Source organism: Hyaena hyaena, unplaced genomic scaffold (assembly GCF_003009895.1).
Source record: "Hyaena hyaena isolate Hyena2069 unplaced genomic scaffold, ASM300989v1 scaffold_35, whole genome shotgun sequence".
Lineage (NCBI taxonomy): Eukaryota > Metazoa > Chordata > Mammalia > Carnivora > Hyaenidae > Hyaena > Hyaena hyaena.
In genome coordinates this window covers 1,434,368-1,457,896 of record NW_024080667.1, presented here as the reverse complement: position 1 = coordinate 1,457,896, position 23,529 = coordinate 1,434,368, and the positions used below count along the sequence as shown (strand labels likewise).

General features: G+C 54.7%; 1 protein-coding gene across 2 annotated transcripts in view; it reads right to left on the bottom strand.

Annotated features, from left to right (window-relative positions):
- Nucleotides 1-23,529, bottom strand: part of KAZN (kazrin, periplakin interacting protein) — a 1,074,891-nt gene that overhangs the window by 62,921 nt on the left and 988,441 nt on the right. The window lies entirely within an intron of this gene.

Below are 23,529 nucleotides of genomic sequence, written 5' to 3'. Positions count from 1 at the left end.
TCAGCGGCATTCCCAGAACTCGAACCCGGGCCGCCTGTCTTTAGAGTCGCTATCCTCACCTCTCGGTTCTACTGATCTAACCAGGGCAGCAAGCCCTACACTGAGCATCCCTCCCGGCCCAGAACGGAAGGAGTCTCCGGGGCGAGGGAGCTGGGGGCCCCCGAGCGTCCACACCCCACCGCCCAGGAAGCTGATGGCACCCCGACTCCCTGCTGAAGGAGCCCCCACGGCCCATTCTGGCCCCCAGGAAGTATCTGCCCAGCACAAGAGGGCATCATCTGCCCTGTTTCCTCCACAGGAGAAGCACTTGATTAAGAACATGCAGCGAGAAACGACGCGGGAAGTATGCCTACCAGCCAGAAACACAGACACATCAGAGTCCGGCCAAACGTAAAACTTCTGTGCTTCAAGGGCCACCACAAAGAAAGTAAAAAGAGAACTCAGGAAATGGGAGAAACTACTTGCAGACTGTGTACCTGACAACGGGCTTAGGTGCAGAATATATAAAGAGCTCTTACGAGTCAATAACAACAATGCCAACCCAAGTGAAAACTAGGCAAAGGATCTGAACAGGCACTTCTCCAAGAAATGGTCAACAAGGACACGAAAAGGCTCTTGACGTCACTAGTCCACAGGGAAGTGCAGATCACAACCGCAAGGACACACCCCTTCACATTCACCAGAATGGCCACTGATAAACAGACAGACTCAAGCGTAGGCCTGGATGTGGGGAACAGGGGACACCTTGCCCACTGCCGATGGGGACCAATGGGAATCGTGCGGCAGCGGTGGAAGGCGGTTCTGTAAGTGATTCAACACAGAGGTGCTCTGAGAGCCAGTGATCCACACCCAGGTGCACACCCAAAAGGAAAACATGTGTCCACGCAAACACTTGAACACAAACGTTTACAGCAGCATGGACCACAGAAGCCATGGGTGAAGAGACAACCCAAATGTGCAGCAACTGATGAATGAATTAAAAAACCCAAGCTAGTGTGGTTTATCCATCCAATGGAACTTTATTTGGCAGTGAGAAGAGGTACTGCTTCATCGTTTCACGCTACAGCGCGGATGGACCCTGAACCCGCTCTGCTAAGCGGCAGAAGCCGGCCACCTGCGGAATGATTCCATATACTGCACGGATGGTCCACAGTAGGGAAATCTATGAAGACAGGAAGTAGAGGAGTGGTTGGCGAGGGCTGGGGGAAGGGGTGCATGGCGGGGGGTGTGGATATAGGGGTGGTATTTGGAGGGCATGGGGTTTCTTTCTGAGATGATGAAAATGCTCTAATACTGATGGTGGTGATGGATAAACACTCTGTGAATATACTGCAACCCACGGAATTGTACACTGTAAACAGGCGAACTGTATGATATGTGAGTTATATCTTAATAAAGCTCTCTCTCTCTGTCTCTCTGTCTCACACACACACACACACACACACACACGGCCATGAGTCCCAAGCAGCCTCCTGGTAGGCAGTGTGACTTTGCTCCCCGCAGATGCTCTCTCCTCACACCACTGGCTCTTTGGCAAATGAGGTGATGGATGCTGTGGTCAGGGGCGCTGTGGCTGCAGAGTGGGCTCCACTGCCTTTTCCCAGACACCCCCAGAACTCTGTTCCCTCCCTGGGGAGAACACTGAGCAGAGCTGTGGAGACGGTATGGGGGACGGTAAAACAACTCCTTGGTTCCAGATTTTCGCCTGAGAAGGCACAGAGTAGTTAAGTCATTTGCCCAAAGTCACACAGCCATGTCTGACCCCAAAGTCCACATAGCTGATTATGCTGCCCCTACAGTGCATCCCATTTTACAGGGGAGGAAACTGAGGCCACAAGGCCAGGAAATGGCAGAGCTGACTCGGGGCTATCAGACTCTGGAGGGGAGTGGCTCCCAGGGGCTGGGGGTAGGGCAGCTGACCCAGGCAAAGCCACCCGTGGGACTTTCCACCTCAGAGGGAGCACGCCTCTGCCCTTAGGTTGTTAATTAATCGCTCCTGGGCTCTGATTTGCCTCCTTCATTAGCCTTGTCTGGGTGGAAACCAAATGCCAGACTTTGCTCCCGGCAACTGGAGGCTCCGGGAGGGATGTCCCCCTCCCCCACAGCATTGCTGGGCCTTCCTTCACTTTGGCCACACGGCCTTGGAGAGGGGCAACATGGCAGCCTCGTGATGGCCTCCATGATGCTCCCTCCACACCACCCCTGCACCACCGTGTGCAGGAGCAGCCGCGTGGGCCCCTGTTCTGCCCTCCAGGAGAGGGCTGTGTGCACGTGTGTGTCTGTGTGTTAGTGGCAGGGAGCTCCGTGGTAGGGGTGGGGAGCTACGCCTCCCCCATCTGACTGGGGGCTCCTGAGAGGGAGGGCTGGACCTCTGCCTTCAGATTAGTAGCTCCTCCCCCAAGAGGAAACCGAGAGTTCCCGCAAGCTACTGAGGAAGCACATTCCGTGTGCCAGGCTCCCTGCTGCTGCTGCTGCTGGGGGGACAGGACAGAAGAAGACGCGGCCCCCACCTCTCGGGCGGTTGGCAGTGCGATGGAGGAGGCAAACGCTACACGTGTGGATGGCGCTGGACCCCATCCACTGCCTCCTTACCAAGAGAACCCCAATTTTGTTTGTGCCCTGCTAACACACTCAACATACCACACTCCCTTGCAGCTCAAGGGGGTGTGAGTCCGTGGGTCCAGTTGTGGCCACTAAGATGCACATAGGAGTCTGCCCGGAAAGCCCCTTATCTTTTTTAAAATTTTATTACGTTTTATTTATTTTTCAGAGAGAGAGAGAGAGACAGAGTACGAGTGGGGAAGGCCATAGAGAGAGGGAGACACAGAATCCCAAGCAGGCTCCTGGCTCTGAGCTGTCAGCACAGAGCCCAACGTGGGGCTCGAACCCACGAACTGTGAGATCATGACCTGAGCCGAAGTCGGATGCTTAACCAACTGAGTCACCCAGACGCCCTCATTTTCTTTATAGTACAAGGTCACAGTGTTTGTTGGACTTTCTATGACGTGCACCCAACACATCCCTAATGGACACACCAAGGCAGGCTGGGAGAGGCGCTGTCACCCCTACCATAAAAGGCTTCGCTGCCTGGTGCCTTCACAGGAGCTCCCCCTGCGAATCCCTGTTCCACGGATTCTGGGGGGCGGGGGGTGGGGGGCTGGACCTTGTCCGGCTAAGGACTGAAAAGCCTGAACGCTGGATGGATCTCTGGGAAGGAATGCCCGTTGCGGATCCCTCAGGAACAGATTCAGGCACCTCGGAGCCACTGCAGGGTGGCCTGCCCAGCTTCTCGGATGCACACACGTTTGTAACCCACTCCCGAAAACTCCCTGCAGAAGCAGGACCTGGGGGCAAGCACCTGTGTGCGTGTGTGTGCGCATCCCCATCAGGCCTGACTGTCCCTGAGTCTCCAGAAGCTGGGTCGCCACCAGTAGTCAGGGGGCTTCCTGGAGGGCGTCACCGGCATTGTAAGTCTTTTAAGAAAACAAGATCAGGGGCACCCGGGTGGCTCAGTCTGTTAAGCATCCAACTTCAGCTCTGGTTATCATCTCGCAGTTTGTGAGTTCGAGCCCCATGTTGGGCTCTGTGCTGACAGCTAGCTCAGAGCCTGGAGCCTGCTTCGGATTCTGTGTCTCCTCCTCTCTCTGTCCCTCCCCCCTTGTGTGCTTCCTCTCTCTTTTTGAAAAATAAATAAATGCACATTAAAAAGAAAACAAAGAGATCAGCACAAAGGGTCCCCAAGAAATAAACTACTAATTTACACAGCTATGAAAAGTATGCAGCTGGGTGCTTCTTTCTTCCCGTTGCCACGCGTCTGCTGCTCTCTCTCCTCCCAAACCGTATTCTGACACTCTCCCAATGGTGCCAATGCAGGACAGGGTCTGTGACACCTGACCTTCCCGCTCAGGGACCAGCCTCCTGCCTTGGCCCAAAGCCGCCAGGCGCTCACCTCACCTCCCCAGGCATCCAGCGTCACCCAGGTGTGTCCCGCTCTGGCAGTCAGGCCACCGGAGCCACTGTCACGGTGACGGTGATGTCATGCCCGGCGGGCCCTATGGGATCACCAAGGGAGACAGACAGCTCAACTCCCGGGGATGTGGGGCTTCTGAGGCTGGGAGGGAGGGCATGGGGGGAGGGGTCTTGTTTTCCTAACTCAGAGGAGGCCGAGTGCACGTGTGAGATGGGGTGACGGGGCCTGGTGGCGGCTTCGTGAAGATGAGCCTATCTGGGGATGTCATGGTCTCAAGCTTTTCCGCAGCAGACCCTGCTTCCTCCCTGGCTTAGGGGACCTCACAGACCCCAGGGCCACTGCACGCGCATCACCGGGAGGGGGAGGACCAGCCCCCTTCATTCCAGCCCCCCGGTAACAGGCCCTGGAGAACCAGACAGGCTCATTCTTGGCTCTTGAGCCTCTAGGGGCTGCATGTCTGGAGGGTAAGGGACTTCACGGGGCGTCAGAGCACCAGGGTACTTCTGCTTAGCCACCAAGGCAGAGTGTGCAGGGAGACCCTTGCTGGGGAGGGAGGGGCCGGGCTCGCAGCCCTCCCCCAGCTGAGCCTGGGCCCGTGCTCCTGGCATGAGTGCGCTGGGTGGACTCTGCGAGTTTCCTCTGGCTTTTGAGGGCCTAGCGGGCATCGCCTCCACCATTGCCCCGACGCACGTGTCCAGGGCCCTGACCAAGGCCAATCAGTGGGGCAGAATGGGCATCAGTCTGGCGTCAGAGGATCCGGGTTCTGTCCTGGCTCCCAGCCCCTGAGCAGGTCACCACCCTCCCCCGAGCCTCGATCTCCCAGGCGTTAAAATGGTTCCCATTTGCCAGGTACTGCTCTAAGCCCCCGATGTGTTTTGTCACTCAACTGCCACAGCCACTGTATGAATTCATTCCATGTCACAGCACGAGGCGGTGGGCACCCGGGGAGATGGAGGAGCCTGTCCAGGTGGTGAGCGGCAGTGGCCGTCTGGCCCCAGCACTCACTTACCCTGCTTCCCACGCTGGTCCTCTGCTCCCTCCAAAATCACCAACCCCAACCACCCACCCACAGTCCCACTGGCCTCATCCGCTTCCTGGGGCCTTGTGCGGGGGTGGGGGTGGGGGGTTGGGGTGTGTGTGTGTGTAGAGGGGAGGGGCACCTGCCTTATGTAGGAGGAAACTGAGGTTCGAAGGGTTAACTTATTCGCCAAGACCCTCACAGCTCAAGTATCAGATTCTGGGACTGCATCTCTGATATCTGACTTTGAACCCCTCACACTTAACCTGCCGTGAAAGCACATCGCTGTAAACAGCAGGACCTGCATCGATGCACAAAACCACTGCATGATCCAAAAACCTGCACCAGACACTGGTTTTGCAGCTGTCTTATGGTCCCATTGGGGCCTTCTGAGGTTTCCAGTAAAGGCGGTTTGACATTCTTGTGTGCACCCTACAACTGCTCCTTGGCTGCTGGTGGTGTGTGTGCGCATGCGTGCAAGCCACAGCTCTCAAGGAATCCTCCCCCAGCCCCCACCCACGATCGCCTAAGACACGGCCTCATTCCACACGGTCAGATTTCCATTTACTCTGACCTCGGAAGACTGCAGGGCCTGGATGGTCCCAAACCAACAGACCCTATGAAAATGTCCAGCCTGGTCAGTGACCCCCATCTCCCCCCAAAGAGGCTCTAAGGAAGGTGGGGGCAGTGATGGGCAGTCAGGTAAACTTCAGCCCAGGTATGATGATACCAGCCACCGCCAGCAGGGGGCCCCCTTTCTTTTCCATTCAACATTCCAGACCAGTTGAGCCTTCAGCATCCACAGATTCTGGGAAAGGAGGGGTGGGCGGGCAGGAGCCACAAAGGCCTTGCAAACCACTCTGAAAAAACACACCCACCAAAATGCTCTTCCAAATAGGTCCCGGGAATAGAAGGCACAGCACTGGGGATATAGTCGATGGAACTGTAATAGCACTGTGCGGTAGCTACCCTTGTGAGCACTGCCTAGAGTTGTGGAATCACTATGTTGTCCACCTGAAGCTAACGTAACGTCGTGTGCCGACCACACTCGGATGCAAAATTTTCTAAATGAAAACATTAAAAAAAAAAAAAAAAGGAAACAAGAGAAAAAACCTCTTTCAGCTCAACTTCCCTTTACAGATAGGGAAACCGAGACCCAGAGAGGGAAAGGGGATACCCAATATCACACAGCCAGTCTGCCCAGGTCTTCTGATTCTTAGGCCAACACGGATGGGTTAAAAGCATCAGCTATACAGTCGGCCTATCAGACTTTAATTAAGCCTCAGTTTCCTCATCTGTAGAATGAAGACTGAAAGCGTCCTCATTTCCACCCGGTACAGAAAAGGGTGCCATATCCGGAGTGAACTGTCAGGTATGGACCCTGAGCATGTGGGTGTGAAGAGGGCCTCAGAAAGGCATAGCTTTAGATTCACAGAGCCCCGGATTCCAGTCCGGCTTCACCCCTTAACCAGCTGCGCTGGTTATTTAACCAGTTTCCCCGCATCTAACGTCTCTGGGTGTTTCCCCAGCTGTTAAGCTGCGGGTGATCACCTCTCCCCTGCGAGGCTCTAAGTGAGATGGCCCAGCACCTGAAGACAGCGGGACGGGTGGGATTCTGGGAAAAGGGCCTGGAGAAGAGGCCCGGGGCAGGGAGAAGGAAGGGCCCACCTCCATCGGGGGTCTAACCACCTCCAACTCACTGTGTCCAAGAGAGTCCACAACTGGCCCCCCACACCCTGTCCCCCACTGTCCCGGCCTCCCCAAGCTCAATTCATGGTGACCTTAGCCTTCCAGTTCCTCTGGCCCCAAACATCAGAATCTTCCTGCACTCTACTCCTCTCAGGCCCCACACCCAATTCCTCAACAAGCCACGTCAGCTCGACATGTTACCAGAATCCCACCCATCCCGTGTCTGCATCTCATAGGAGCCTCCTGACTGGTCTCCAAACCGTCATCCCCGTCAGCTCGGCAGGGAGTTGTCCCTTTCCGACGAAACTCAGATCAGGACTTCCCTGCTCCTCAAGGGTGAGCGGAGTCCCTAGAATGGTCCAGAAGGGCCACGTGTTTGTCCTCCCCTGCCTTCACACCTCTCTGACTTCCTCCCAACCACCTCCACCCCCACCCCCCAAACACTACATGGCCGTACTCTTTATGTCTTAAATGTCTCTCTCTCTCTTTTTCCCCAATATTGGCAATTAGTCACAATGCCTGGCTGTGGATGGGGGTCTCATGTGGGTGCTGGGTTGCTGACCTGAGCAGGTGGCTACAGAGGACAGGGTGCAGGACGATGTGGGCCCGCCCGCAGCTCTGCAGGGTGAGACCAGGGACCAGGCTCTGCAGATGAAAACCTGGGGTCGGAGCCCAGCTCCACTATTCACTAGCTGTGTGACACTGGGTAGGTTCCTTAACCTCTCTGTGCCTCTCCCCTCATGTATGAAGCGGGGATAATAGTGTCCGCGTGACCGCTATAGGAGAGCAGAAGCTCTAGATGCACATCTGATGGCTTGCTCGGGCGCTGTCATTCTGGGCGACAGCCTCATGGGGGTCTCAGAGCAGACTGGGGGGTCCCGGGAGGGAGCGGGTGCCCTGCTGGGGACCTGGAGTAGAGGCTGCGAGATCATCGCGTGGAATGCAGTCTCGGAGCCTGGGCAGGGAAGAGGGGCGCAAGGGCTTTATCCATCTCCAGAGTCTCTGTCTCAGGCCTAGATGTCGGGGGCTCCCGACAGGAATGTTAGACAGGAAAGGCCAGTCCCCCGGAGGGCGTTAGACACAGAGAGTAATACGGGGTGCAGCGGGGGTCCCAGCTGGGGGTGGGGACTTACTATGGCTGCCGCCCACCTCTCGGCTCTGGAAGGACTCAGAGCTCACCTGGAAAGCCCAGAGGGTGGCGGGCCCAGGGAGCCAGGCCCCCTACTTCCTGCCAAGGGAAACGGGAGGGCGGAGACAGGGAGGTGGTGTTTGTTTTCCAGCCTCCAAAGGCAAGTCCAGGAAATGTCCTCCTTCCTCCAAACTGCCACTAAAAATAGGGCAAGGGATGGGCCCGGAACACTGACATTCCTTAGACCCAGGGGAGCGATTTCTGGAAACACAGCATGGGCCATGGGCCTCATGCCCCACACGAGGACTATTTTTAACGGTTCATGATGGCGCGTGAGGTCATTCTCAGGCAAGATAATAGCCCTGAGAAGAGGAGGAGGAGGTACGTGGCAGAGAATGGCCACCAGACAACAGAAGGAAGCCGGCGTGCTGTGAGGCCTTGGGGGCTCACACACCCTCTCTGGGCTTTGGTGTCATTCTCTCAAGATGGTCCATCAGGCCCTCGAGCCCCAATGTTTTGGGAATCGGTCTCACTTGGCTTCTAACAGAGATACAGTGAGGCTATTCACGGTTAGATGCAGGGGAGAAACTCGCAGCTATGGCCAGCCTCTTCCTAGGCATGTTCAGGAGAGGGGCGGCAGACCTCTCCAGGGTGCGGATCCCGGAGCTAGGCTGCCTGGGTTTAAAACCAGTTTTGTCACCGTCTAGAGGAGTGACCTGGAGCGAGTCAAATCAGCCTGGCTTTTCACTCCTGTACGAGAGGGCTGAAAAGAACTCCTCCCGGCGCATCCGGGTCCACCAAGGACCTGCACTGGAAACCTCCCATGGCACACAAGCAGCAAACTGGAAACCACGCCCACAATCTTCAGCAGCAGGGCCACACCCACTGGGGTCCCTCTGCGGGGTGGATGGCTCAGTCTAATGAGAACCAGCGAAGCACAACCACCACACCACCCACAGCCTGATGACCCACGGGGTGACGCGCCAAGCCGAGGAAGCCGGACACGAGAGCCTATACGCCGCACGACTCCCTTTACGGCAGACAAGGAGGCAAAATTAATGGACGTGGTGAGAAGTCAGCAGGAGGTAGTCCATTGAGGGATAGAGACAGGAAGGGCCACGGAAGAAGGTCCAGGAAGCTAATGATGTACTCCCTGTTGATCCGGGTGCTGGTGTCACACATGCGTGTCCACTTGGTGACACTAGGCTATAAACCTGCACTTTGTGGGTATGTTATTCTTTCATAAAAAGCTTTAAAGATAGCGTCTACCTCACAGGGCTGGTTTTACATACACGCCGCACTCAGCGCGGTGTCTGGTGTAGGGGAGCCCTCAGGAAGTTTCCGCTCTTATCATCCAGGGTGGGAGGGGGGTGGGCATCCCCCATGCCACCAGGGGCCACCCCATGAGATGGGCAGGTCCAGGTGTGGGCAAGGAGAGCAGCGGCCGCACTGTGAATCCTGCAGGACTCCTGAGGCTGGGGAAAGAACATGAACGTGAACCTGGGGTGGTCTTGGATTCAGTCTAGCTCCATCCTGCACAGGCAAAGATGGCACCTTCCACGGTGGTGAGAATTAAGGGGAAGGTTTCCACGATGGTGCCCAGACCGTGCTCGAGCGAGGAAGGTCAGTGTGGGCGCCCCAGCCCCACAATGCTGCTGCTGCTGCTATGATCCCAAGAGTGACAGCGGCTAATACTTACTGCGCGTTTACTAGGGGCCGGGTACTGTTCTGTATGCTTTCACTAAATTTTCCCTTATAGCAATCCTGTGGGGTAGTTACCATCAGGGATCCTCAGTTTACAAGCAAGGAAACTGAGGCAGATTGGTTCGGCTGACACCCAGCTGGTAAGTGGCAGAGGCAGGATGTGGCCCAGGGGCTCTGGCTCTGAGTCCCTGCCCTTAAGCCTGTCCAAGTGGGCAGTGCACGGCCGGCGTGGATGCTGGCCTCGGCTGTGGGAGGAGTGGAGCCTGGTGGCCCCATCCTGTGAGGTCTTACCTCTCCTGCAAAACCCAGGGCCCAGTCGTCCTTGGGGGGCCTGCTGGGTTACCTCACAGCCCCAGCAAGGCAGCTGGGAAGCACGGGTCATAGATCAGGTGGGGCTCAGAGCAGGACATCAAAGATTCGGGTCTTGCTTTGCCTCCCGGCAGCCATGTACCTCTGGGGAACCATGAGAGCTCTCAGAGAGTCCGTGGTCTCTGTGGAATGGGTGCAACAAAAGTCTGCCATCCTCACAGACGGAGATATGTCTGAAGATGAGCTTGATAATCCCCAGGGAGCTTCAAAGGGGCAAAGACAGCTGTTGCCATGAGGCACAGTGGCTGGGGACCTGTGGCTGCCCACCTGTGTGGTCTGGGGGGACACGTCGGTCTATTTCTGGCACAAAGAGTTAACCAGCCATGTGGCCACGGATCTGGGCCACGTTCTCAGATGGGCTCTTGCAGCCACAAAACACATTCTGATCTCTCACCTGCCTCCTGGAAGACTCTCTGCAATTGGCAGAAGAAAGGGGTGCTTTTTTATCGACTCCCTAAAGCCTTGGCACTAAGAATTATTTTTAAGGTTTACCATCGTGTCTCTGAACTCCCCCCATCCTAAGAGAAACGTGACTGCAGCTGACAGAGGTGTGGCCGTGAGAAATCACAAGAACAACTTTCGTCCTCTCTCTCGGCCCCGGCTCAGCGGTGTAGCTGGAAATCGAGGGCCCCCAGTCACCCCATCTCTGTGCAACAGCAGGTTCTTGCTACAAACCTGGCCAGGGCCCCGGGCTCCCTGACACCACCCTTTGCTGGCGGGGCACCCGAGTTTTATGGAAGTCTGCTGTCATTAAGACCTCTATAAAATATTTAGACCGCCATGCCCAGATAGATTAATGATTATACATTTAAATGTTAACAAGTGGTAATTAGATGAAAGATTAGCCAAGCCTGTCACTAAATATACATTCAGGAGTGATAAACTCTCGTGATGTAAAATTACAGGTGTGAGCAGCCATCCGCAGGTTGCCTTCTCGGACTTTGTCTTTACTGGGAAAACACTCAAAGGGTTGCCCAGAAAAGAGAGAGGGGTTAGCAGGCTCGGCAAGAGGCAGGGGAATCAGAGGGAAGGACCCTAAAGACTCCACAGGGTCCTTGGAAATTGTGAAGATCAAGTGGGTTAGTAAATATAAAACTTTGCATGCCTCCGTGGACGGAGAACTCACTATTCTTAGGAGCCGCTCTGATGATCACTTCTCAGAGGCTGTGGCTCATGTAAATGGTGACACTGTAAATGGTTTATAGGGGTGACACGGGGGCCTCCCCCAGAGTAGAGGTTTTTTTTTAAAAATGTATGTTTACTTTTGAGAGAGCATGCGAGCGGGGGAGGTGCAGAGAGAGAGGGGGCAGAGGATCTGAAGCAGGCTCCACGCTATCAGCAGTGAGCCCGACGTGGGGCTCAAACTCACGAACGGTGAGATCATGACCTGAGCCGAAGTCCGACACTCAACCGACTGAGCCACCCAGGCGCCCCACCTAAGAGTTTATTCAACTACAAAAAAACCTAACGACATCACAGTGTCTGCAAATGTTGCTTTCAAACAATATATCATCCGAGAGGTCAAGAACAAGATGAACACGACTTTGCTACGGCCTTATTAATAGAGAGCCTTATATTTGTTAATATACCAAAATCTTCCTGTGGGCTGACTGTGTGCTGGGCGCCGGGCCTGCTGCTGGGGGCCTGGCTCAGCCAGACAGGTAAGGTCTTTATTCTCATGGAGACTGTGTTGGCGCAAGGGTTACACGACAGATCAATTATTTAACTACACGCTGAGGTCAGGCTGTGCAGGAAATAGCCCGGGGGGGTCCCTGGGGGGCTGAGCGGTGGGAGGTGCAGTCTGGGAGGGCTGGCCCTTCTGAAGGACGGAGAAGCCACATACGCCCAGAGTAGGGAAGAATGTTCTGGCAGGGGAAACAGCAAATGCAATGGCCCTGAGGCAGCAAAGAGGTGAGAGGCTGCAGTGAGGGGGCTGGGCCAGGTCTCGCAGCCTATGCAGGAGAATGGGTTTTCTCTCAAGGGGTAGACTGAAGCCACTTGCAGTATTTTCCTGCGGCTGCCATAGAAAATCACCACAAACCAGGAGGCCTAAAACAACAAAAGCGAATTCTCTCGCAGTTCTGGAGGCCAGAAGCTTGAAATCGAGGTGTGGCAGGGCTGAGACCCCTCTGCAGGCTCTAGGAGACAAATTCTCAGCTGCTGTTGACCCCTGGCAAGCCCTCGGCTGGTGGACGCACCATCCCGATCTCTGCCTCCGTCTTCCCCTGGCTGCATCCCCCGTGCATCCTTTCCCTTTTCGTACGAGAATGCTTGTCCAGGATGCTCCTGAGACCTTTACCTTGACTACCTCTGCAAAGATGCTTTTCCCAAATAAGGTCACGTGCACGGGTTCCGGTGGATGTGTCTCCTGGGGCGCTCCCTACGGCACTGCATCGGGGACGGGGTGTAAGCAAGGGTGGCCTGCCTCTCCGTCACGTAGCTGCCTCCCAGAGACTGGGGGTCAAGCAGAGCAGGGAGGTAGTGGCCTGGAGTCGGGTGGCGGCATCCGAGACCAACAAGGGGTGAATCTGAGATTCGGTGCCTCCCAGATGGGAAGTGGTCAGAAGGAAACCCCTAAAGATAGAGGGGTCAGTGGGGTGGTCCTGGCAAGGTGCACCCAGCCCCGCTCAGGACCCAGAGCTGTCCGTATCAATGGTTTGTCTGCCAAGCGGGTGCTCCGTGGTGGAGACAGGGAAGCCCCAAGTCACCCAAGCTCGATCACCCCAGCTCACGAGGGCCACCTCAGAGCCCACGCTCCAAGCGAGAGTGAGCCTTAGGCACACAAAGCATCAAGAAACCATGTTTCTCCCTGACACGTGATTAACTGGCACTGGGGGCTTTACATCAGTTTCTTGTGATTTTGATTCCCGTGAGTCTGTCATGAGCAATCTGACTTTTCTGGGTCGAAGAGCATAAGGTAGAACTGGAGCAAAAAAAAAATGCCACCCCGCCCCAGCCATCACGGCCTATCTGATTCATACACACTTGGAAAAATTACCGTATTATCTCCTGCTTACGGTGCATCAGCAGTATTCTGAGTACTTAATGTATTATTGTTATTGTAACCCTACAAAGAAGGTGTTATTGTTCTTAATTATTATCACTCTCATTTTACAGATGAGGAAACGGACAGGCTAAATCATGCAGCCAAAGTCCCACCTTAGAAAGGCACTAGCTTCCTCAGCCTTATTTCTCAAGATCCAAGAAAACAGTTCAGCCAGAGCCTGGAAGGCTAAGGAAGCAGGAATCTGGCGGGAGGTGGGGGGCGGGCCTGCTGGTCATAGCCCCACAGACTGACTGCCTGACTGTCCCTTTAAATACGCCCGCAGCTTCCAGACTGCTGCTCTCACTGCCCTCTAAGCAAGGGCCATGTGCCCAGACTTGCCCTGGGAGAACGGCTTTCCTGACAGTGACAAATGCCCCAGAATTCCACGGGAGCCAGCAGGTGCCCTCTTGCACAGGAAGCATGGGGCTAAATTTCTGGAGATCTCTCCCAGGGTGCTGGAAGTGCCCTTGCCATGAAAAGTTAATCCAACAGAGCATGACGGAGTCCTCGGGGCCTTGGCACTCTGGTTGAAACAGGTGACAGAATTATACCAAAAAAAAAAAAAAAAAGCCCAAAAAACAAAAAATAAAAAAAAAAATCAGAGCAGCAGCAATAATCACCACGACTGCCCTCTGCTGTGAAATGTGCTGTTTGGTGAAAGCAACAGGGGAGGGCCTCTAGTCCCATTTCACGCATATGGAAACTGAGGCTCAGATAGTTAAAGTCACCTGCTCGCAGATGACTCAGAGGCTGGGCTGGACTCAAATCACAGACTTCCGACCTTGTAGACCAGTTCTTTTCCTAGCTGAGTCCCCTCGGTGGGGCTGACTCTGGGGGATCTGGGTATGGGTAGCCCGAAGAATTTGGGATTTTTCCAGAGAGACCAAGGGCGTGATTTCCACCCTTTTCCTGGATTCAAGGGGGAATCTTCCTTCCTGCAGACAGAACCCTCCCCAGGAAGGAGGTCCTGATGCCCCAAGTAATCCTTCCCGTGTCCCAAAATGTACTACTGTGCTGGGTGTGTGAGACACAGGTGCACGGGAAACAGACCACTGGGCAAGCACAGAATTTCTGAACAGTAAAATGAGTGTTTCTCAAATGTGCCACAGAGCCTTTGCACTTACCAAGCACTCTGCTTAAAATGCTCCATCCCAATCCCAAGCTCACGGCTCATTTCTCTGCCTCCTTCAGCTCTTTACTTGTCATCTCTAAAGCTGCCACGTTAACAGACCTCTGAGCATTATCTCCTTTCCATACTTTGCCCCTGAAGTTCCTTCCCATCGGACGTGACGTATGCTTTGCATTGACTTGCTTATTGCCTAGCTCCCCCTGCCTCCCCCTCCCAATTAGCATGGATGGGGATTTTGATAATTTTGGGTCCCGCTAAGCCCACAGCACTAAGATCAGGTCTGGCAAATAGACGGTGCTCAGTAAGTATTTATGGAAGAATTTAAAAGCATTTGCTCGCAGTGGAGGTGAGTATGGGGTACAGAGTTGCAGCAAGCAGAGCAGGTCTAGGTGACGGGGTCTCTGAGCTCCCAGGCCTGGTGAAAGGAGGCAGGGGGAGGGTCACTGCAGGAAGTGGAAGTGTTTGCAAAGCTGTGGGCGTGTGCGGAGGCCTGGTGCGTTTGGGGGACTGCACTGCAGCCCTGCCCGAGCTTTGCTAAACTGGGTCGTCAGGGAGTGTTCAGGCACAGAGAACGGCTCTAGCACCGAGGGTCGGAGATCCTGTGCAGGGCGGGGTGTGTGTGTGTGTGTGTGTGTGTGTGTGTGTGTGTGTAAATGTATCTGTTCTTTTTGTTTTTTAATTAAAATTTTATTTATTTATTTATTTATTTATTTATTTATTTATTCCCGTAGAATGGAGATCTACGGGAAAAGTCAGAGATTTCAAAGACGGTTTCCGTTCTGGGTGTGCCTCTTATGTCCAGGTGTGAGGGGCCTGCTGGAAATGAGGCTGTTCAGTTGTAGCCCAGGAAGCTGGCGAGGTGACAACTTCATCTCCAAGTGAGGAAGGTTCTATCAACCCGGAGACCAGGCACCAACTGTCCTCCGTCCCCATCTCTGCGATGGAAAAGACGAGCCTAACTGGGTCTCCTAAGGAAAAGTTTTATTTTTACTTTTTTTTTTTTTAAATATTTTTATTTATTTCTAGGAGAGAGAGAGAGAGAGACAGCGTGAGCAGGGGAGGGTCAGAGAGAGAGGGAGACACAGACTCTGAAACAGGCTCCAGGCTCTGAGCTGGCAGTCAGCACAGAGCCCGACGCGGGGCTCGAACCCACAAACCGCGAGATCATGACCTAAGCGAAAGTCGGACGCTTAACCAACTAAGCCACCCAGGCGCCCCAATTTTTACTTTACTTTTAATTTTAGAGAGAGAAGAGCATGTGCGTACCTGCAGGAGTGGGGGAGGGGAAGAGGGAGAGAAAGAGAGAATCTTTTTCTTTAAATATTTAATTTTGAGAGAGAGCAAGCTGGGGAGGGGCAGAAAGAGAGGGAGAGAGAGAGAATCCCAAGCAGGCTCTGTGAGGTCAACGCAGAGCCTGACGCGGGGCTCGAACTCACAAACCGTGAGATCACCACCTGAGCCGAAATCAAGAGTCGGACGCTTAACTGACTGAGCCCTGTAGGTGCTCCTGAAAGACAGACTCTTAAGCAGGCTCTAAGCACGGGGCCCAGTTCGGGGCTTGATCCTACGACCCTGGGATCATGACCTGAGCCGGAATCAAGAGTGGGACGCTCGACCACCTGAGCCACCCAGGTGTCCCTAGGACAAGTTTTCTAGCGTTGAGGACACAGGTGCCCGTGGGAAGGTCTTTGAGCAGGACCCTCTGTCTCTACCACAGGCAGCCAGCGCAGGTGGTGAGAGTGGGGCTCTGCACCTGGTCACCTAGGCTTTGGGTGAGTCTCTTAGTTTCTCTGAGCCTCCATCTGCTCGCCGGCAAAGTAGGGATGGTGACAGTCCCCACTTCACAGAGAATCGGAGGAGGCAACACAAGAACCCAGGGCATCGCTGACTATTAGCCACAGTCCCTACTAGGGGCTGTGAACAGATCCAATCTGCTCCCCAAAGTTCCCAGCAGCCCCGGGATGGCTGGCCCAGCCCGTGTCCACCGCCCCCCTTCCCACCGCCCCTCCCTGCTTGGTACCTATAGATGCTCACGGTCCCTCTCCCCACCCGACCCTGCGCATCCTGCGTCGGACTTGCAGGAGACTGAAGCACTCCTGCCTGGGAGGGATTTAGGACCAGGTCAGGAAGAGAGGTCTAAATACAAATGTAAGAGTCCTGTTTATTTTTCCCCTCATTCAGGTATTCATTCAGGCAAACTTTACTTAATCCGCTGTGAGCCGCCTACCGCGCCAGCACCGAAACAGAGATACATGAAGTCTTGAATAATTAATCCCAGCCAGTGAAGGGATAACACAGGCTGTGGGAACGCGTTCGGGGAGGGGAGGAGGGATAGTCAGAGAGAGAGAGAGAGAGAGAGATCGTGAGCTGGACAGACGTCTGGAAAGGCCTCTAGAAAGAGGCAGGACCGGGGCCTCTCCCGACTTTCAACAGTTGGGAAAAGTATAATCAACCACCTCCCGAGGCGACAGGTCCTGGTGGCTGGCCCTTGGCGTCCAGCTTTGGGCTCTCGACCTCGCCAGACCTCAGGGCATTTTGTAAGCAAGGGTGAGGGTGGGGGTGCAGGGAGGGGGGTGTAGAGGTCGTGTACTGAAGGCCCGTCAGGAGGCCTGGATTCTAGAAACAACATGAGCATAAAACCACTCTTGCTCTTCTGCAGTGTCACACTACCTGGCTCCAAAAACAGGGCAGGTCCCAGTTGCTGGGGCTCAGTCTTCTTACCAACAAAGTGGGAATGGCCCATCTCTCTAAAGTTCACGAACACACTAATATCCACAGCATTTGTGAAACGCCCCCGGCTATCTCGGAGAACATTCAGGTTGTCTGAGTTTTCTAACTAGTGGAGCCCTTTAGCACCAAGCTCTTAGCAAATGCGGTGTGTGAACCATTTCCTGATGATCTAAGCTTTTAAAATACAGTGAGGAGAGCGAAGGAGCTAACTCATTAGTCTGAAAACTACATAAAGGGAAAGAAAATCAAGCCTTCACCCTTCCTCTCCTTGAAGAACTATACCAGCGGGGGAGGATGGTGGGGAGTCACCCATGAAGGAGGAGTGACAGACGAGAACACTGCCATTGTGCCACATGTGCTGAAGGTGGGGATTCAGGCACTGCGTGTTCAGGGCTGCCAATATGACGAAAGAGGCCAGGCAGAGAGCATGCCTCTCCTGAAGGGAGGACCCAACATCTCCTTTGAAGGAGTCTTGCAATAAAAGTAAAAAAAATGATCACGCCTCTAGATGAACTACCAATTTACAGGAAATGCAAAGGACCGAGGAGCACGCTGAAGGACACCACGGGGATGCAATTAGCAAACTCCAGACCCGCTTAAGGAAACACAAGTGGAGAATTTCCTGGCCGACTGTCTGGCAGGGAGTAAGACAAACGCCGTGCCTCTGTCAACCAGCTATTAGCAAGACTAAAAAAAAAAAAAAAAAAAAAAATAGAAATGAAGAGGAACCTTTTGATTTTTTAAAAAGACATTTCAACTAATCACACACTGTGTGGATTTTACTTGAATCCTGACTCCCACAAACAAAGTTTGAAACAAATTTATGAGCCAATCAGAAATCTGAATCACGACTGGATATCTAATCATTTTTTTTGTTTTGTTTTGTTTTTTTAGGTGTGTTAACAGTTCGGAGATTATTTTATTATTATTGTTGAAAAATTTTTGAAGTTTATTTATCTTGAGACAGAGACAGAGCCCAAGTGGGGAAGGGGTACAGAGGGAGGGAGAGGAAGAAACCGAAGCAGGCTCTGCGCGGTCAGCACAGAGCCCGATGCGGGACTTGAACTCCTGAGCCACGAAATCATGACCTGAGCCGAAGGCAGACGCTTAACTGACTAAGCCACCCAGGCACCCTTATTACTTTTTGAGTCGTCTTTCACAGTGATGTATGACAGCAATCCTAGCTGACGTGACGTGTCCGGGATTTGCTTCACAACACGATGGGGGTGGGGGGGAAGGAGCGGACGAGTGTGGGGCAGGAATGGCTGTGGGGTGACGGATGTTGGGGCCCCAACAGGTCAGGGGTACATGCAATTTATCACAATATTCTGCTGACCTCTGTATATAACTGAAATGACTTCTGCATATATCAAAAAATGCCACCAAGACTCCCAGAGGACAGTTCATGAGTGGTCCAGACTTGGGTGCTCTGCAGAGTTGAGGCTCTACAGACAGCCTTTCCCTCTGCCATGCGGCGGCACCCCTGCAGGGGTGCCCAGAGCAGCCTCGCCTCCCGTGCCTCCTCTGCACTGCCGGGGGATTATCAATGGGACGTGCTCGTCAGTGCTGTGTGTCAAGCGCGAGTCGCCCACCCGAGCAAGGGGGTGCATCTGGCCATGCCCGTTCTCCGCCAGCTTCCTTTCCTTCCTGCTGCTCAGTATGCCCTGGGGAGCTACGACAGCCTCGGGACAGCTTTCGGGGGGTGCTGAGGTCACAATGCTGCCCTCACGCGCTTCCATTGGGGTTCTGGGGACGGGAGATGGAAGCAGCCTGTGCTAGTGTCAACAGGCTCTCCCCACACCCTCCTGGGCTCTGGCCCTGCGTCTGGTTACAAAATCGTACCCCCCCCCACCCCCAGTGTAGCCACTCCCATTTGGGGAGTTGGGAGGATGGGCTGGCTGAGGCTGCGGGGCAGGGGACCTACAGGCCGCCCCGAAAAACTGCCCACTCAGCACGCAGGATTTATTTATTTCTGCAGGGAGAAAAGCAGCTGACCTCTTAAGGAAACAAGAGTGGAGAATTTCCTGGCCGATTGTCTGGCAGGGAATATCAGGAACTGAGTTAGTAACAGCCCAAACAAACAGCACTAAGCGATGAGGACGCAGGCGAGGCCTTTGGGACCTCAGCATTCCCTCTCAGGTCCCCAGCCAGCGCCACCTGCGACCGTGCTGTCCCCGTCCAGGGCGTCCAGGCCCAAAGACACCACTGCAAACACGCACTGACTTGCAGGATAACAGCAGTGCCTTACATAGGCTTTGAACTTGGAAGGCAGATGGGGCAAGGTAGAAAGAGCCTTAGTTTGAGAACCAGAAACCAAGGCCAGGAGTCCTGGTGTGTAGGACGGTCACAGAACCAATTTTCAGGCTTGCATGAAATGACCTCTGCGAAGTGTTCTGCAAACAGCGAAGTGCTCTGCAAACGCGACAAGGCACTACCTACCACTCCTTGTGACAGACACCTCACCCATCTGCACACAAGTCAGTACTAGTGTTCCCACCTTACGGTGGGCAAGCAAGGCTTGGAGGGGTTATAGGATTTGCCTATGGCCATCGCTCCCACTCCTGGGCTGGTCTGAGGCCCTGCCTCAATCAGGGACCCCTGCAGCCCCTGCAGCCTGAAGTCGCTCACCAGCATGGCAAAGCCCTTTCCTTCATGATGCTGGCATCCGGGGGCCAGAATCACAACTAGGTCCCCCACTACGGGCGATGAAGTCTGGGTGGGGAGGTCTGGCTCCGTGCTGGGCTTAGGGTAACACACTCGGGGCTGAGCCCCCAGGGAGGGCAGTATCCGTTTGTGTAGGCCACAGCTTAAGACAAACAAAGCTTCCAGATCCTCATTAAGCCTCAGGGGCAAAGCATTTATTTTATTAAAAAGGGAAGGAGGGAGGAGGCGATTCTTCTGCTCCAGGACTCGGCAGGAGCCTCCCCCTCCCCCGCCGCCCCGGCTGGCAGGTGCTGCCCACTAGGGCCAGCTCGGCACCAAGGTCAGGTGCCAGCTCCCGGCCCCATGCTGCCCTCGGCGCCTGGGAGAGGCTACGAACTGATAAATCTATCAGGGGAAAAAACTTCTCATGCAAATCAGAGCCGGGGAGTTTAGTGGGTGGCGGCAATCAGCTCTGTTAGCAAGCAGTGCCGCGCAGAAAATGAGGAGCGCGCTCTGTTCTCAAATAATCTCCTCTGCCTTGGAATTACCCACTTTGCGGGGCCTCTTAAACATCTGTTGTGAAGGTAGGCAGGCGACGAGGCATCCGTTGGTCCGAGCAGAAGCCTGCAGGGGAGGGGAGAGGAAGGAGGCGTCCCAGCACCTGACCCACCAGACTCTGTGTCCCACCAGGGCCCCCCCTGAGCCCCTGGCCAGGGCCCCTCTGCTTCTCCCTGCGAACCTGCACTAGGGTGGCCTGGGTGGCGGCACGCCCGAGACACAGCTGTGGCTCAAAGCACAGCTTCCCCTTCCTGGGCGAGTGCTCGGGGCGCACACGCTCTCCTCTGTCAACTGGGGACCATGGTGCCTCAGCCTCACGGGGTTGCAAGCTCTTAGAAAAACCGGCTGAATTTGAAATGCCGGCTCTGGGTTCAAATCCTGACTCTGCGGCCCCCTTGCGACAGTTTTCTCTGCGGTCAAGGAGGATAATTACACTAACAGGGGTATGGAGGTAGGAGCTACGGCCCTTCCCCTTTCCCACCTCGGCGAACCTGCTGCCTGCAGAGTGACGGTGAGCAGCGTGTCCAAGTTCAGGTTGGGACAGGGACGGCTGTGCCCCAGGCCTGTGCCCCAGGGGTCCGGTTCCCAAGCCCTGCCCAGCCTCCCAGGGGGGGAGGGTCTCAGGGCTGTTCCCCAAGGCTACGTGAGAGTCTCGAGTTCTTTGCAGGAGCTTGGCTTTGAGAAGGCAGTAGGCAAATATAGCTATTGTTAATTAGTGACATCATCCCTTCCCTAGAAGTTTCTAGACCTGCAATCGTCACACTTCTCTGCTCTTGTTCCCCACCTTTCCTCCTTAGCACCTGGTATCGACCACTGCCCTGTGCATTTTACTTACTTACTTGTCTATGGTCTAGTCCACACCCCTAGGAGAAGGGCATCTATGTGAGTGAAGGGGTGGGTTATTTGTGTCTGTTTTCTTAACTGCTGTGTCCTTAGCAACTAGGACAGTGCCTGGCACACAGTAGGTACTCAGCAAGTGTCTGTGTAACGGGGGAAAAGAAGGGAGGAAGCTCTTTCTGCCAGGGAGTCACACGGCACCCAGCCTGACCCACCCCGGTTCTCCTGGCACACATCCAATCCGATCCCGCCAGTACTTTGCAAGCAGCCACTGTATGCAAGGCACCTGCTGTGTCCCCACCAAACCTCTGCAGGTGGAAGAGAGCCCCTTCCGTCCCACAGCCTAACAGAGACCTGGCTGAGCCTCGGGCGGCCTGGAAAGCCTGGGCCCCCAACTCCAGTCTGATTTCCGGCCACAGGAATGTATTTTGCTGAAACAAGATGCTGGGCGCACACATTCTGCCAACTCTAAAGGGTTTGGCTTTTGGTTTTTATTCACGGAAGAGGTCACGGGGACGCTGGGGCCGGCTGGGGTGGGTCAGAGAGTGGGATCTACCTCTGGACACAGTTCTTGGAGCCCTGAGCTCAAGGTTCAGAACTCCCGACGCTCTGGCCACCCCCAGACCTGCCTGTCTGGATATCTGCCCATCCCCCGCATGGTGAAGAGCAGAGAGAATGAAAAATGCAAGTAGCACTGAGTCCCCTGAGATGTCTGTCCCACCACAGATGGGAGGGACAGAGGCGCCTGATTTCCTGGCGGCCACGGTATACACACCACGCCTCTTCAGGTTAAATTTTAAACTCAGAGGGAAATGGGAAGGGAGAGGCAGAGCTCTGGCTAATCGGGAGCCCAGAGAAAGTGGGACAGAGTCAGCGTAGAAGGAGGGGACGTGGCGCCAACAGATGGCGCCTGTCCCCGTGACGATACCGCAAACACTGGCCGCTGCTTGGAATCCGTGAGGCCGGACTCCTGGGGGCCAGGTGCATGCCCAGCAACCTGCAGATGCAAAGATGTGGGGCAGATTAGAAACATGTTTTCTTCCAAACAAAACCAACAATGACATTAAATGATTGAAGTGCACCTGCAGAATACACAGCAAGTCTCTGCCTGAGAACGGCCCGTGCTCACAGGTGAGGGTCGGCCACGGTGCCTCCCATCGGCCGGCTTTCAGGTCCTCCTCCCCAATGAGTAAGAGGTCTCAAGGGCAGCAATCTGCACGTACTCCCCTCTGCATCCCCAGCTCAGGACAGTGATCTGCACGTACTCCCCTCTGCTTCCCCAGCTCAGAAGGACAGTGATCTGCAGTACTCCCCTCTGCACTGTGAGATCACGACTTGAACCAAAGTTGGGCGCTTAACCAGCTAAGCCACCCAGGTGCCCCATTTTATTTACTGATTTTGAGCAACAGAGATAGTGGGGGGGGGGAGAGAGAGAGAGCGTGTGAGTGCGCACGGGGGAGGGGTAGAGGGAGAGAGGGAGAGAAAGAATCTCAAGCAGGTTCCACACCACCAGTGCAGAGCCCTATGTGGGGCTCGAACCCACGAATTGTGAGATCATGACCTGAGCTGAAAACAAGAGTCGACACTCAACTGACTGAGCCACCCAGGCGCCTCTATTGTCCCTACTTCATAGGTGAGGAAACTCACGTTCTGAGAGATCAAGTCACTTGACCTCCTGACAGCTGGTGAGCAGCAGAGCTGACATGATGCCTGCGTCCGTGGGCTCTGGACGTCACAAATTAGCATCTGCAGCCTGCCCAGGCCCTTCCCTAGGGGCGCCCTCAGGCCTAGGAAGCTGGCAGGTATGACATGCACCAGTATTTCAGGGGGCCATCAACAAACTGCCCAATAAACTCTGACAGACCATTCGCTGGGGATGTACCCTGATTTCAGACCCGGATTCAGATTTAGAATCAATAAAACATGAACCTTCTCGGACGACCCTTAACACAGCCTTGTGAGATTCCCCCGACTGTGCGGACGCGGTAAGTGAGGCTTGGCTTGGCAAAGAGATGTGGACAGGAGCCCGCAGCTCCTACAAGGCCAAGCCGGGACACCAGCCGGGGACTGGGGGTCTCGACCCCAGGTCTGTCCACCCCGGTTCTTCCCTGAGTAGGGCCAGGGCCCGCCGTGAGCTGCGGGGGACAACGACGGTGATGCCTGAGAACAGGGTGAACCCCACCTTCTTATAACACGCGGGTGAACCACACCTGTGGACTGTTATCCGACTCCTGATGGAGCGTGTGTGCAGATGTGGAGCTGAGCGACCAGGAGAGGCCAGCGCTGTGGGTACAACAAAACGCCACCCCTTACCCCACAGCCTTCTTTCATACAAGAACTTGAGCGGAGGGGACACTGCCTGAAAAACAACCCCAAAAGGTGGTGCCCTTTTAGGTGGTCCTCATCTGGGCAAACCCAGGGCAGAGCAGATTTCCTGCTTTGTCGATTACCGTCTGCTGTGTTGTTTTTTTTTTTTAAATTGGCTCTCCTGAGGCATAACTGACAAAATGCACAGCCTACGTGTTATTTAAAATTTTTTTAACGCTTATTTATTTTTGAGAGAGCGAGTGAGTGAGCGTGAGCAGGGGAGGAGCAGAGAGAGAGAGGGAGACACAGAATCAGAGCAGGATCCGGGCTCTGAGGTGTCAGCACAGAGCCCGACGCGGGGCTTGAACCCACGAAGCATGAGATCATGACCTGAGCCGAA